General features: G+C 37.8%; 1 protein-coding gene across 1 annotated transcript in view; it reads right to left on the bottom strand.

Annotated features, from left to right (window-relative positions):
- Nucleotides 1–14,081, bottom strand: part of LOC102141490 (golgin subfamily A member 8C-like) — a 31,571-nt gene that overhangs the window by 13,083 nt on the left and 4,407 nt on the right.

Raw genomic sequence — 14,081 nt, 5'->3', positions numbered from 1 at the left:
CAATGGATATAGGCAGAGTCCTGGTAGGCACATTTTGTATACCTGCAAAGGTGCAGAACTAAACTGTTCCATCTGTTCCATATTAAAACAAAAGTCCTATAAACCTTGGATGGTGAGTGTAATACTTCAGCACTAGCACCAAAACCTCAAATATGAGAAGATATCAAGAACACCACTAGCAAACAAAACTAAATTCTTGGCTGGGAGCAGTAGTTCACACCTGTAATCCCAGCACTCTGACAAGCCAAGGTGGGAGGATTACTCAAAGTCAAGAGTTCAAGACAAGCCTGGGAAGCATAGGGAATTCTCATCTCTACAAAAAAAATTTTAAAAACAGCTGGGCATTGCGGCACAGACCTGTCATGCTAGCTACTTGGCAGGCTGAGGTGGGAAAATTGCTTCTTCCCAGGAGTTCGAGGCTCTAGTAGCTATGATTATGGCACTGAACTCCAGCCTGGGTGACAGAGCGAGACCTAGATAATTACATTCTCTCCTGCTCCTGTTTACACTAAAATCACTAAGTTAAAATGCTTTCAAATTTGGCAGGATAAAAATTAAGTGAAATGTGACTTTGGAGTTTGGAGGAAGAAAGAAAGAAGGAAGGGAGGGAGAGAGGGAGGGAGGGAAGGAATGGAAGGAGGGAGGGAGGAAGGAAGGAAGAAGGGGGAAACAGAAAAGGAAAAGAAAGGAAAGGAAGAAGGAAGGAAGGAAAAGGAAAGAAAGGAAGAAAAGAAAAAAAGGAAGGAAAGAAGGAAACAAAAGATAAAAGAAAAGAAGAAAAGGAAAAGAAAGGAAAGGAAAAAAAGGAAAGGAAAGGGAAGGGAAGGAAGAAGGAAAAGAAAAATAGAAAGAAATAACAAATTACATACTGGGAGAAAGTTTTAGTAACCTCAATGACAAATAAAAGGATTGTATCTTTAGTCTGTAAAGAAATATTTTAAATTACTCAGAAAAACAAAAACAAATGATTTTCAACAGAAAATGGGCAATGGAGAAACAGTCACTTCTCACAAAAATAAAAATGGCCAATAGGTATACAACGAAGATTCAAAAGCACTAGAAATCAAAGAAATGTCATGAAAACAATGATATTTTCTGTATAAAGGCCCAAAGATGACAAATGGAAGGGGGAACCTGGAGCTCTGTTCCTGTTGGTGGGAGTATAAACTGAGACATTTTTCCTGGAAGATAATTTGAAAATTTCTATTAAAGACCCTCAAAATTATTACCCTCCAGAAATTCTACTTCTATGAATTCAGTCCAAAAATGCTTGCTCGACTCCATTAAAATGTATATATACAAAAATTCACCTCTGCGGCGGCAATGATAAACTTAATATACATCCAGCTATTAAAAATGATGATGCTAGGATATATTTCCTGTCACAGAAGTATGCCCAAAATATAGTAAGTGGCAAAAGACTATCTAATATGATTCTACTTTTGAAAATATTTACATGTATAAAAAGTATAAAAAACAACAAACCAGAATGTTTTGAGTGGCAAATTAAAGATTTTTCTTAATATTTGTCATCCAAATTATTACAAAAAGAATGTGATTTCCTTTATAATCAGGGAGAAGTGTTATTTTCATTTATTTATCTTTAAATCTCTTTTCTTTTTCTTATTTTTCCTCCCGTATGTATCCCAAGTAGGCTAGAACTCCTGCCTCTTGAGGGAAACCAGCCAATTTGTGGGAAGTGCACTACATAAAGCTGCCCATCTTCCTTTTATTTTAAGAGATCTGGAGGCATTTTTATTTCAAATTGTTTTACTGTTCTCAGAATATATGTTAATATATGAAATTGAGGAAAGGACAAAGGAAAGGCTGACTCCCTACCCTCCTGGGGTTACTCTTCCAATTTTTGCTGCTATTGTTACATACTAGTATTCACTGGGTACTAAAAAGATAGGCAGCCCCTTAGATCCTTTTTTCTTATCTCTTTCTCATAATCCTACTTCATTCCTTCATTCGCTTATTTTTAAAAGGGTCATGTGTACATATCGTTCAGAAAATTTCTAAATGTAACTATCTATAAAAGTATGTGGCAAAATCCCATTCAGAGTCTTATTCTCCTTCCACAGCCAAACACTTTTAATTGGTTTCTTATATATCATTTCAGAATTTATCTTTCCAAATACACATGTATATTCTTATTCTACTCTTCTCTCTCAACACAAAAAGTAGCATACCACACATATGATACCATTCCTTCTTCCTTTTAAAACACACACACCATCAATCTGAGTTCTTCTACATGAGTGCAGAGTCTTTCTCATTCTTCTTTTCAGCTGCACAGTATGCATCATTTGTATGGACCACAGTTTACTTAACCAGTTCCTGTTGGTGGACACTGAAGTCATCCCTATCATACTGTTACAAACAATAGTGTCAAGCACAACCACCTGCACACACCAAGTTCATTTCTGAATCTGCCTTTGATGAAGCCTCTGCTTGAATCACCACAAGGTCACAAGGCTGAAAAGTTAGCCCCTTTTTTAGTTTTCATTAAGTACAGCAGTATGTAGCAAAAGACTCTCTCGGCCAAAGCAAACGTACTCTTTGGGGACTTACTTCATAACAATAAATGGATAAACAGAACACCAAGGAGAACATGTTCTATTTAACCATGCACATGTATGCATACAATACATGAATGTACACAGAAAGTTTAAATAAATCCATCAAAGCATTAAGCATTGTCTCAGTATGATGGATCTATGGAGTGCTTTGTAGACCGCCCTCCTTGCCTGTCAATTCTTTCTAATTCCACAACAGTAAATATGTATACTTCTACAATATAAAATTTCAAAAAATGCTAACTCAAATTAAGCTGCATATATTCCTTCTGTCTGTCCCACATTTGTATGGTGTCCAGAGTGCTCAAATATCACTTTGTTAAAAACATTTAATTATTTTTCAAATATAGAGATGGCAGGGTCTTGCTCTGTTGACCAGGCTGGTCTTGAACTCCTAGATCCTCCTGGATCCCCTCACTTCCATCTCCCAAAGTGCCAGTATCACAAGTGTGAGCCATCAGGCCCGGCCAGCTTCATTTCAGAAATATTTCCCCAGCACTCCACATATTACAAGTAATTCCTTTCTTCTTCTTTAGATAGCATTTTAGTCACATCTCTATTACCTCACTTGTCACATGATAATCAGTTGCTCACCTATCCATCTCCCTTCATTGCTCATGACCTCCTTGAGAAGAGTCTGATTTTCAGCACCTTGAACAGAGTGCGACACATACATGCTTCATACGCAGAGAAGGAAATGATTTCACTACAGTGTAATTACTCCCAGAATTCAATACCTGTATTTCTAAATTGTTCTAGATACTCCGCCAACAACCTGAGAATGTTATGTTTTTTCCCTAAAACTTACATCCATTACTGAGTGATAGTTAACTCAATTGTGACGTGACGTCTTGCCAAGCCCATTCATAGTTTTTTTTGGTGATTTTTAATGTTAAGTTTTGATTTTGATTGTTTCCTTTTTGTTTTCTTAATCTAGCAGTGTTTGCTAAACTTCAACATCTCTATATCCCTGTGTCTTTTCACCTGCTGTTCTCTGCTTGGAATAATGTCTCAAGATTTTAGTCATCTGGAAAAAATTTCTACTCACCCTTAAAGAATCAGCTTAAATAGTCTGGGCATGGTAGCTCATGCCTGTAATCCCAGCATTTTGGGAGGCCAAGGCAGGCAGATCTCCTGAGGTCAGTAGTTCAACACCAGCCTGCAGTCTTGAACTACTTCAACATGGTGAAACCCTGTCTCTACTACAAATACAAAAAATAGCTTGGCATAATGGTGGAGGCTAGTAATCTCAGTTACTCGGCAGGCTGAGGCAGGATAATTGCTTGAACCTGGGAGGTGGAGGTTGCAGTGAGCTGAGACCACGCCATTGCACTCCATCTTGGGTGACAGAGTAAGACTTCATCTCAAAAGAAAGAAAGAGAGAAAGAAAGAAAGAAAGAAAGAAAGAAAGAAAGAAAGAAAGAAAGAAAGAAAGCAAGCAAGCAAGCAAGCAAGCAATCAATCAAGCAAGCTTAAATAATACCTTCTCTGAGAAGCTTTTATATCTTCCTATTCTTTCAGGAAGAGTTGAAAATTCCTCAACTTTTGAAACATTTGTGTCTCTTTAGTATGTGTCAGGCGCTGAACTGAGTGCCTAGGATAGAAAGATGAAACTGTAGACCCTGCCCTCATGGAGCTCATGGTCTAGTATGGAAAACAGACATATGAACAAATAACCACACTATAGTTCTTCAGAGCTCAAATCCTATCCTAAATACTGCTAAATTAGTGTTCTGTGAGGTTTTGAAAGTACTAGGGCCAGCAACAATATGGCTGCTTGGGTGGCTTTCCATCCAAGTTAACATTCGGCCCTCATCACCAAAGGTCATATGTGTGTACCTCTTCCTTGCAACCCACCAGGGCCTAACACATCATATCACCACCTTTGAAATTAGGAAACAGGCTCAGAAGTCCAAGAGCTTGACCAAAGTAACTCAGCTGGTAGGTAGAAGAACCAGGTCGGTATGATTCTTCTTCAATGTCCTGCCAGTTACATGGGCAAGTGGCCTCAAAATCAACAAAAGACAAGTAGATGTTGACATGTGTCAATGAACAGAGGCTCAAAAGGAAGAGTTTATACACAAGAATAGAACAGAAATGTTCTGGAAGTATGTCTGCGGATGTGTAGTAGGAGGGCACACACCAGGTTTCACCTTGGTCAAGTGAATCTATAATTCCAACCTGGGCCTCACCTGCTGAGCTCCAGACTTAGCTATCTGTCTTTCCTACTCTTATATAAAATCCACAGGGCAGGACCTTAATCTCCAGCTTGTTCATCACAGATTAAAGCAGAGCCTGGCTTATAGTAAGTACATAATAAATACATGAATGAATAAATAAACTATCAAAGAAGCTAAAGAAACATTGCACACTACTGGGGGAAGGGATTACCATGAAACAGACCCCAGCAATCACTCACAAATATAGTTGACCCTCATTATTTGTAAATCCCATATTTGCAAATTTGCATACTTGCTAAAATGTCTTTGTAATCCCCAAATTAAAACTTGTGGAGCTTTCAAGGTGACTCCTGGATAGACACACAGTAGTGAAAACTCTGTCACTCCTTGCACACGTCCCAAGCTAAGGTCAAATAATGTGACCCTTGGTCTTCCTGTTTCAACTCTCATACAAAGATGACCTGAGGACTGAGACAGTAGAGGACAGCGCAGGGTAGTGTAAGATGCTGTGGCTCTGGGGCCAAATGGATGGGATCTGAATCATAACTCTGGCACCTGTTAGCAGAATGGCTTCAGGTAAGTCACTTAACACTTCTGTATTTCCTTTATTCTTTTGGAAATAAAGAAAATTCAATCTACCAGGATGAGTTGTTTTTAGGAATTAAGATTATAACCTAAGTGAGATATGTATATATGTATATATTTACCCTGGAAACAAAGGTTTGGTGTTTGATTAATTCAGTGTTCCAACCAACTTTATAGAATATTACTACTGCAAATAATAAGAATTGATGGTAATTATTTATAAAAAAAATAACAGAGATATAGACAAATCAATTATTTGGATGAGCTAGAGGCCGGCGTCAAGAAGCTTCCAAAGAAATAGAACTTTGCCAGGCACTGAAGGTGTGGAAAAGGGTTCCAAGGAGAGAGAATGGCACCTACAGAGAGAGGTCCAGCTAGGGTCAGGAAATGGCATTTCAGGAAGTCTAGAGCAGTAGAAGATGAGGCCAGAATATGGTGCCACAGCGCTTCTCTGCACCCTGTATACACCCTGTATTGCAAAACCTCACTCTCTGCATTTAATTCTTGGTTTCTAGTTCTCTGTTCCATTAAACTGTGAGCCCCTCAAGGTCAAGTTCTATAAGAAGAATCCATAGCTACAGTCTTCTAAATTTGAAAACAAGTTATTAAACACAGATACACCCAAAAAGACTGTATAAAAATAACGCTGGATTTCAACTGCAGTCATAGGAATTCACAACTGGTATATATTTGCAATCTGTCCAGGACTTTTCTTTCTCTGATGACTGCTGTAACTCTGTCATAAACCCTTTTCATTGTTTTAGGCACCGAGACATTTGTTAGAATGTCTGGGAAAGACATTCTAAAAGAGCAAGAAAGATCTTGATGTTTTTTGTGTAACTGATTGATTGATTGACTGACTGAGATGGGATCTCATTATGTAGCCCAGGCTGGTCTGAAACTCCTAGGTTCAAGCAATCCTCCTGCCTCAGCCTCCCAAGTGGCTGAGATTACAGGTGCATGCCACCATGCTGGGCTCTAGTGTGATATATATACAAGGCTTAAACATACGGTTCATTGGACAAGGCTGCCACCTCAGAGTAAAGATTGTTTTAAATCTACACTAATAGTCTTATTTATCTATATGCAAGATACAATTTTACCACAATAAAACACAAGGAAGCATACTGATATACATATACATTACAAACAGGATAAAAAAGCAATATAATTTTCTCCACAAAAACTTGCAAAATCCTGACCAAAACACAGTAAACAGGATGTTAAACTCACAGCTTACATTTCTCCACTGAAACCTAGGAAAAACAATGCCAGTTTTTGTGCAGTCACAAAACTAAGCACTGTGAGAATTTACAAGATTTGGTAAACTTGTATATTCTCCCCACCCCATACACAAGTCTCAAAGAGCCTAGCAGTCTTACCCCAACACTTCAATCTCCTCCATCCTCCAAAATAAAACCCTCACTGTCCAATATCTGAATTTATATTTCCGAACATCTAAAATCTTAATCAAAACTAGGAGCAGTGCATTTGCTTGGCCCCATAAAATTCTTGGCATAGTTTTACTTAGGCACACCACAGATCGTACTATTACCTAAAAACATATGGGTAGAACCAATATTCAAACAAATATATTATGAAGGTGAAAGCATATAGGGAGTGTTGTTTTTAAACAGATTCAATGCTGCTATTCTCCACTTGTAGTTTGGGTATGATCAAATCACATCATGCTGTATAGCTAAGCATGTCCTATATTTTATGACAAAGTAGGGTAACAAATTATTCATTGAGGACCTGTTGTGTACACAGAAGCATGCTGGAAGCTGTAAAAGACTTGATTCTTGCTCTCAAGAAACTTCCAAGGTTGTAGACAGCCTAATAGAAAGTAGTCAAAAGCAAATACTTCAAGCACTACCCATCACAATTACCTCAGGTATTTACTTTACCCTTCTACAAGTCTCTGCATATTTCGAGGCCCCCTTTCCTATCTCTGTGGACTCTATGGCTCAACATTCTTCACAACCACAGGCTTTCCTGGACTTCATGTTGTTATTGAATCAGCATTTCTCATTACCTGCCTCATTCGCCAATTAAAATTCCACTTTATATTCAACCACCACTTTGGCTTTGAAGCCACTGCCTGATACTGACACTTCGGAGATGTAGTATGAATATTCTTATATGTCTCTGTCTACTGATGAGGATCCTACTCTTTTAGTAGAAAGAGTAGCACTGACTTCCAGTCAACTAGTTTTGATAATATCTGAAATATCGGATAATATTTCAATAATACTCCTGAAACAAATAATGAGTGATGTTCTCTCAAATATATGTATAATCAAATGTGAAATTGAGAAGATTGGGAGGACCTGAGACTCAGAGATTGTATTCAGGCCTTTGTAGTGGCATTTATTTGACATAATTATGCATTTTAAAAGTAAGTTAAATTGTCATCAGATCAGTCTGAAATTTATAGAGGCTTTTGTTGGTGAGAAATGTATTTTATATGTAATCATTTACCTGGAGAAATGTTTTTGATTAATGTTATCTGTTAAAGACTTCAGTTCACAATGTTTCCCCTGTTACTAGTATATATCATTTTGGAGCTGATCTGGAGAATTCGAAGACCATGTGTTAATTGCTATCTGATGTCCTTCTGGGAGGACAATTGATTGGCTTTGGGTTGCCGGGGTTTGGAACTTAAAGGCAAGTCTGAGTCTAGAGATCTTGCCACTGACTTTTGGCAAGTCTGTTGATTCTACCTTTGGAAGTGCCTTTAAATGCCTTATGGAAGGCTGGGCATGGTGGCTCACTTCTGTAATCCCAGCACATTGCAATTATTGATTAACAAATCAATTTTTGAAATGCTTGGTAAATTCAACGGGACCCCTCAGAACAACGAATTTATATGGCCATGAGTTTTTTGTTTTTTTTTTTTTTCCCAAAGAGCATTCACAAGACTTTCTAGTACACCAGTTTGGGAACTGTTGGTGGAGGAATCAGGGTAATTAGAATTTGGACTATTCCAGGTAGAGGTTGCCACTATATTCAAGGAATTGTTCTTAGTGTTAGTCTTTGTATGTATCAGAATTACCTACAGGAAATGAACAAGTAGAAATACAGAATTGGGCCTTGGCTCAGGCCTAACAAATGAGAACATCTGAAAAGTCTGGGTGTGGAAAAGCTTCTAGGTAATTCCACGTATTCCAGAGACTGAAAACCACTCAATTACAATAGGCCTCCTGGCCCCTTGCTAACTGAATTGTTAATCCTAGTTGAGTATGCTTCTGTTTTGTTTTTTTGGGCCTGGTCCAGGGACTAGACTGTTGCTGCAATTAAGTTCAATTTTATCATTCTTCCCACAGTATCTGTATCCCGATTTTCAGAATCCTTTTCATCAGTGGGGCAAATTTATAGGTCAGTATAGGACAAGTTTTAAACATTAATGGAAAAGAGATTATATTATATTGATACTGTCCTTCTATTCTGGCAGCCTTGAATTTCATTTAGAAAATGTCTCTATTTCTAATTTTACCTTGGTTTTGACATATTTTACTATTAGGGATCACATAAATGATTTTCCTCTTTTTCATGACTTCCTTGTCAACTAATATATTTTTGAAAGCTTCTGGTTAACTTCTAATTACAGGTAAGTTCCATTTTCCTTTTGCTTAACAGGCTCATTGAGGTTTTTAATTGAGATGAAATCTCACTCTGTCACCCAGGCTGGAGTGCAATGGGGTGATCTCGGCTCACTGCAACCTCCACCTCCCAGATTCAAGCTATTCTCATGCCTCAGCCTCCCCAGCAACTGGGATTACAGACACCTGCCACCATGTCCAGCTAATTTTTTACATTTTTAGTAGAGATAGGGTTCCACCATGTTGTCTAGGCTGGTCTCAAACTCCTGACCTCATGTAATCCACCCAACTTGGCCTCCCAAAGTGCTGGGATTACAGGTGTGAGCCACCATGCCTGGCCACTTCTCCCATTTTATACAGGGTCACCTTTCGCAACTTCTAAGAGCTCTTTAAAATAGTAAAGCCCAGCCATAATGCAGCCAAAAAACTAAGATATAAAATGTGTAGAAACACGCTTTTCTTAACTTAATGAAAAAGCATTTTTCAATCAGTCCGTATTTTCACTAAAAGGACAAAAATAAAAGATTCAGAAACAAACTGTATATACAAAGTACATATACCCTGAAGCTCCCAAATGATTGTGAAGCAGTCACTTCCAAACCCTACTGCCCACCACCCAAAACATGAAGAGAAAATAAGAATGTTGGCCTTTCCCATTCTCAATTATCAGTAGCAAGGTACTCAAAGCCCAGTTTAAAGAAATGTTTCTGCAGCGGCTTTACTGTACTGGGGATTTAGCCCCTTCTATTCTTCTAACTCACTGATTTCTGCTTGTATATCTTTAATAATTTCCCCATTCTGCTTTCCTTCAGGTTTTTTGATCATTCTTTCTAAGAATGAGTTAGAGGTTTCATTCATTTTCATTCTTTTCTTAATGACAAGGATTTTAAGGCAATGAACATTCCTCTGAGCTCTCCTCTAGTCTCTAATAAGTAATGATTGCCTTATTGCTATTCTCTAGATATTCTACAGTTTTAATTCCAAATACCTGTTTGACCTAACGGCTGTTTGCATGAATTTTAAAATTCCACAAATCAACATTTGTTTTCTGGTTTTGTTACTAACTTATAGATTTAACTACGATCAGAGAATGACATCTGTTCTGTTTCTGCTTTTCAGTATTTGAGGTGTTCTTCACTGAAAACAATTAGCTTCTTGAATGTTCCAGATAGGAAGAGGGACGCAGAGGGCGCGAGAGAGGAGTAGTTAGTAGAGAGGAGTAGATAGTAGTATTCTAACTATGGTTCAATTCTAAGCATTCTAAAATTTCACTGGATTTTTTAAACCATGAATTACAAGGGTGTTAAATTTCCAAATTCATGTAGCTTTTGGTTAATCTCTTCATTATTGCCTTCTAACCTTAATTTCTTATTTAAATTATAAATTGTATGGTATGGATGGTACCAATTGTTTTTAAATATTCTGACTTGCTTTATGGATTAATATATAATTAATGTTTCTCCCACAGTCCACATATGCTCGAGAAGAGTATAGAATATCTAATTATTGGGTACAGAGGTCTATATTTGTCCATTATATCATTTTCATTTATAGGTTATTCAAATCTATATATGGGCATTCTGTGTAACTTACTTATGGTAAGCAGGGTATGTTGAAATCTCCAAATACAATGGCAGACTTGTAAATTTCTCCCTGTGGTTTTATCAGATTTTCCTCTGTATTTTGCGGCTATTTTGATAGGTACATAAAATATGAAAATTGCTACATCCTCCTAATTAACAGTCATTTAGCATCAAGTTCTTACTAATGCTTTCTGTACCAAAACCCTATTTTGTTTGATACTGAAGCTCCATCACTTGTTTTTGGTTAATTTATACTGGCATATCTTTATCACTCTCTCTCCTTTATAAAAACTTTCAATCTTTTCACATCCTCTTATTTTAAATATGATGTATCAAAACAGCTGGATATTGTTTTATTAGTTCCATCTGTCTAACTGGTAACTTTAGTCCATTTGCATTTGTTGTGACTGACTTACGTGGTCTTCCTTCTATCCTTTGGAACTTCTATTTCTCTCACTTTCTAATATAATTTTAGTATCTCCTCCTAGAATTCATCTAAGACATATTTTAGACCTCATTCTGATCTCCCTCTCCCCCTCCCCAATCTCACCATCTTCTGCCCTATCATTTATTCCCATGTCTCTCTGTGTAACATACTGACTTACTTTTTCGAGATAATCATCTAACCAATTAATTTTTTCTTCTGGTGGCTAATCCATCCACTGAGTCTCTTATTTCAACAATTACATTTTTTATTTCCTTATTTCATTCTATTCTGAGACAGAGTCTCACTCCGTCACCCAGGCTGGACTGCAGGGGCATGAACCTGCAGCCTCGGCCTCCTGGGCTCAAGTGATCCTCCCACCTCAGCCTCCTGAGTACCTGGGACTATAGGCAGGTGCCCAATACCCAGCCTTTTTTTTTTTTTTTTTTTTTTTTGTGGTGGTGGTGGGGTATTTTTTGTAGAAACGAGTTCTCACCATGTTTCCCAGGCTCCTCTCCAACTCCTGGGCTCATGCCTTCTTCCCACCTCAACCTCCCAAAAAGTTCTGGGATTACAGGTGTGAGCCATCATACCCAGCTATATATTTTATTTCTGTAAGTTCTATTTCATCCATTTTCCTTTCAGGTCTTCCTCATCATTCCTGGTGGTCTTACTGCTCGCTCAATTTTATAAGTCCATCTTTTTTTTTAATAAATATTAGATTCTACAAGTAACTATTTTCTCACAATTCTAATAATTGAAGTCTGTGTTCTGTATCTGATAATTCCAAAACCTATAATCTTTGGGATTATTAATTGTTTCTGACAATTCTCAAATTGTTGGGTTAACTACCTGAATGCTGTGATTTCACTGAATTCATAGTTGCCTGCTTTTAATCATTGGGAATCCTACAGGCTTAAGTTAGAGGTGCTTTCCTACAAAAAGTATCTGTGTCTGCTTCTGATGAGAGCTGTGGAGACAACTAACATGAGACCACTTTACCGCCATGTGTAATCCTGACATTCTCTTGGATTCTCTTGGAGAATCTCAGGGTTACACAAGGTTCACAAATTTGGCTCCCCAACCTTGCTCATTTATATACAGAAGACTAGACTGCTTAGTATAGGTGGTGACTCCCTTCCTCCTACCCTGGAAAAAACAAAACAGATCTCTCATCTGAATGTGATCATAGCCTAGGAAATTCTGAAGGTGAATAACTGGAGGCTGTGGGCAGCAGCGAAAGACAAGTGTCTTTTCTGACCATAGAAATAGGTCAGAAGCTGCCCTAAAGGCTGTGTGCTCCAGGATTTCACTATTTAGCTCAACTACCAGTCCCTCCATAAGAATGAACAGAAGCTTCTTAGAGCACCATGTTGCCTTTAAATCACAAATTCTTGCTAAAAGTCAGGGTCATGCTAAAAAAAAAACCTACCGCTTTGGAAGGCTTTCTCAGTAATGTTCTAGAATTAAGGTTACAGCCTGCATTCCGTGTTAACTGAACAGAAAACCAGCCTGACCAACATCGTTCTGCCCTGTGTCTTGCTCTCAGCTCCTCTTGGTTGGGTGCTGGCAGCCAGACTGTCTGGTTTTAATCCTTGCTATGCCACCTGTGACCTTGGACAAATTACCTACCTCCAGTTACCTCATCTACAAAATGCAGATATTAGTAATACCCTCTTTTTAAGTTACTAAGAGAATTGAAAGAGTTAAAAAAAAAACGTGAAAAATAAAAAGACTTGGTAAGCATGGCATGATTCATAACTTCATGCATTTGTCTCGCTTCTAGGTGGTATACTAAGATCGCAAACTTACATTCTTGGGATTCTTACAACAAAAAGTTGAAAAGCTATGCTGATCCATTTTATAATCACAGTTTTAAATGTTTTCATACATTTATCCTGAATTTACAGATTTTTGTGCAAATATTTTCCTTGATCTTTTTTCTCTCTCAAATAAGATTCTGAACAAAAAAATAACCTGTCTTCCTTTTCCCATGCTTATGGGAATACTGAGTCAACATACACAATTTTATAAACCACCACATAAACTGAAGCACAATACTTATGTCTTTTCTCCCCAGTCAGTAAGGGCTTCATTAAAAAGACATTTTGACATTCACCTATGAAAAACAAAAGAACTATGGCCTGGTAACAAGTAAAAGGCTGGTGTGGTGAGCAAGAGACACAAAGGTTAAAAGTTTAGTATTTTTCAGCCTTGTGTTTATTTTGTATACATAAGTATTTGGTTGGGTTACCTAACATTCAACTTCCAAAACTGACCATGAGGTTTTATGTCAAGAGAAGTACTTTTTATAGCAATTTCACTGCCTAAGCCAAAACAGTCTAGAGAAGCTCTAAAGGTAACAAAATAAAACAGGGCACAATTCTAAACAACTCTGCTTCACACCCAACCTGGGACTGCCACTCACTATAATAGTATATTTGTGATCAACTTTGTAACAATCTGTCAAAAGGAGACCTGCAACATCTGCCCACTAAGAGGTCACTTTAGCATTTCCTACTCTGCAGAAGAAAACACATGGGAATCACTCAGAACTCTGGATTTCCAACAGAACAGCATTTCCCAGAGAGTAAGCCAGAGGACACCATCCTCTGAGATGCTGTCAGGAACATTACTAAACAAATTTGGGAAAAATAGAAAATAGCATTAAGGCTCCAAGAAGTCCTTTGGTAAAAGACATTTTGAACCTGGCTTCCCCCAAACCTTGAAATCCCCACAAAACAAATATATATTAACATACCACTATATTGGCACTCACAGAACATTTTGGGAGATATGGCAAAGATTAGGCTGCAGGTGTCAGGTAAGTAAACTCTTAAAAAACAATATTGAAAAAAATAGAAATTTAAAAATTAAAAGAAAAACAGAAAAGCAAAAGAGAAGTAAATAAATAAAAAAATTTTAACAAACAATATTGGGTCGGGTAAAGTTGCTGAGACCCGTAATCCTAATACATTGTGAGTCTCAGCGGGATGGATCGCTTTAGCCCAGGAATTCGAGACCAACATGGGCAACATGGTAAAACCCTGTCTCTATCAAAAATACAAAAATTAGCTGGGCATGGTGGCATATGCCTGTGGTCCCAGCTACTCAGGAGGAGGAGGTGG

This window comes from Macaca fascicularis, chromosome 7 (assembly GCF_037993035.2).
Source record: "Macaca fascicularis isolate 582-1 chromosome 7, T2T-MFA8v1.1".
Lineage (NCBI taxonomy): Eukaryota > Metazoa > Chordata > Mammalia > Primates > Cercopithecidae > Macaca > Macaca fascicularis.
The sequence above is the reverse complement of the archived record's forward strand: the minus strand, read 5'-3'. Positions and strand labels throughout refer to the sequence as shown.